The sequence below is a fragment of the Peromyscus leucopus genome, chromosome 10 (assembly GCF_004664715.2).
Source record: "Peromyscus leucopus breed LL Stock chromosome 10, UCI_PerLeu_2.1, whole genome shotgun sequence".
In the NCBI taxonomy this organism is placed as follows: Eukaryota; Metazoa; Chordata; class Mammalia; order Rodentia; family Cricetidae; genus Peromyscus; species Peromyscus leucopus.
In genome coordinates this window covers 88,575,632-88,578,171 of record NC_051071.1, presented here as the reverse complement: position 1 = coordinate 88,578,171, position 2,540 = coordinate 88,575,632, and the positions used below count along the sequence as shown (strand labels likewise).

The window sequence follows — 2,540 nt, the reverse complement described above, 5'->3', positions numbered from 1 at the left end:
AGGGGGCTTTGGTGCTGCCCCAGCTCCTTCCCCAGGAGACACAGAGTGCAGGAGCTTGGGTGGAGGCCGGGGGCTTGGGAGCATGCCTGGCCCCCACCTTCAGGTCCCCAGGGTGACAGATGCCACATTCCCCTTGCACTGCCTTCTGTGGTTTGAACTCAGGATTTGTTCCTAGTGCGCTACTTGATCATAACCTTATGAAGAATGATATTTACCAACAAATATTGTTAGAACAACGAAAGCTTTTTGATGACAAGCTTCAAAACCATGAAGATGATAAGAGAAAGGAAATTGAACCCCTCCAACAAATGGCATCTTAATTAAGTAGAATCAATTAAGTACTGCATTGCACAGCTGAAGATTGCTGAAGATGACAGTTAAGCAGAAAACATGCAAATGGAACTGCAAATTCTATTAATCCCATAGATGCAACTTTTCAGCTTGGTCCCTTGGAACCTGTGATCAGTGCAGTCTTCCCAGACTATCCTACCTCTAGAATACACTCAGCAGAGCAGGGACTGCCCTTCTCCACCCCACATTGACTACCTTGGGACATCACTAGACTCCAATATCAAACAGCTCAGACAGTAACACTCACCCCCGGTAGCATTCTCATTCTCTTAGCCATGTCTATGTGTCTCCAGGTACAGGCCAAGAATTCTCCTGTCTAGCAAGGGAGGCTTCTGTGATGCTGATGAATTCTATCCACATGTCTCAACCCCAAACTGCAAAATAAACTCTTCTGGATCTACCTAGTCTTGACAGACAGCAGCTTGGGAAGTAATCTAAGTCACTCACATATCACAGAATCATTGAATCATCTGTGTCCAATGAAGCAAGTGGGTCATGTGACAGCAGAGTCTGATGGAGAGGCGGGATTGGCGGAGGAAGACAAGCCCATCATCAGGCAAGTCTTGTCATGGGTTAGACATGAATTAACCCCACTAAGGTAGTTCTTCTAACACACATTCTTCACGGGCTCTGGTAGAAAGGTATGCAGACTTTTTTGCACACCTGGACTTGTTTCTGAGCATTGGTGACCAGAAACATCCTGGGAACCAAACAGTTTAGTTTGTAAAATGGTACCTCTCAGTCTGCCCTGCAGGAAGGAAAGGCTCAGTGGCCAAAAGACCATGAGCCCCATTTGGGGTGATACCCTTCAGTGTCACTGGACCTCACCAGATGATACAAAGAACACAGCAAGCCTCAGAAGGTTCAGGTCCCTGTGTTCCCACAAATACTAGCATTGTGGTTGAAAGGGTTTCCCACCGTCAGTCCTGTTTGCCGGGTGTTTTAACAAGATGCAATCCATGACTCCGATGTGGACTAAATCAAAATTCCTTGGGATGTCAACAGGGTGCATAGCATAGGATAGGGTTATGTCACAGTGACAAATACTGCATTCTTACATTCCCCAGTGGCTATGGAAAGTCCATCCTCATAGTGCCCTGGGTGGAATTAGGAGGAGAATACATTAATTGTTCAATACAGGCTACAGGGCAAACATTGTCTTCCACAATAAATCCTTCTATGAGTTCAAGATGCACAGAATTCCAGATGGGGCTTTTTTCTCCTCGTGAAGTATTTTCCTTGGCTAAAGGGAGACAGAATGGAGTGTTGCATGTATGCAAAATATGCAGCTGGGGGAAGGAGTCTTCGCAGACACCAAGAAGTTGCTCATATTCAAGAAGAAAGCTGCACATTGGGAGATCAGCAGAAGTACAGGACCTGCCACCCTTGGTAGGATGTAGCTTTTAAAGGCAGACACATTGGAGCAGCAACTGAGGCAAGATTTTAAGAGAGCTGAAGCCCCAGAAAGGAAGAAGGAAGTCCAGGGGGACACAAGGCTACTCTTGGATGATGGAGAACACTGGGTTTATGATGGACCATCATTGAAGCATCTTGATGCTGTGACTCCTTAGGCAGGGAAACTCAGGTGACCAACACGTGGTGACCAACAGGATAGGGACAACTAGGCAGTGACCAGTCTTCCTTCGGGAGAACCTATCTTTTCTTAGTAAGGAAATCCCTATCTGGGGACACTGACCTTCCAGGTGAAGGCACACAACCAAGGCAGGAAAATACCCTGTTTCCTCTATGACAGTTACATGTTGACTTCAATCCTGAGAAAACGTCAAACTTGGAAACAAAACGTCTTTTCTAAAATCCCATGCTTTAAATGGCATTTATAGGTCTAAGTCTCACACTCTGTTCTCTAGGTCTGGTGTTAGAAGACCTCTGTTTTTGAGTGGATACTGACTTGAGTTCTGCATACACAGATATGTGTACCCTTCCCCCTTTCTCTCTTTCTCTTTCACACATGCACACACACACACACACACACACACACACACACACAAACACATACACATACACACATAAACATACACATACACACAAACACACAAACACACACCATAGTAGATTTTTCATAAATACTCTATATTTATGGTCTCCTATAAATTATGGTCCCTTAGAACTTTAGAATTTAGTACAATATATTAATTGAGTTGAATGTTAGGAAATTACAAAAACTTATT

The 2,540-nt window shown here is 44.6% G+C and overlaps 1 pseudogene; it reads left to right on the top strand.

Moving 5' to 3' along the window:
* The first annotated feature begins 830 nt into the window (after positions 1-830).
* On the top strand, positions 831-1,580 carry LOC114691869 (annotated as a pseudogene).
* Positions 1,581-2,540: the final 960 nt, after the last annotated feature.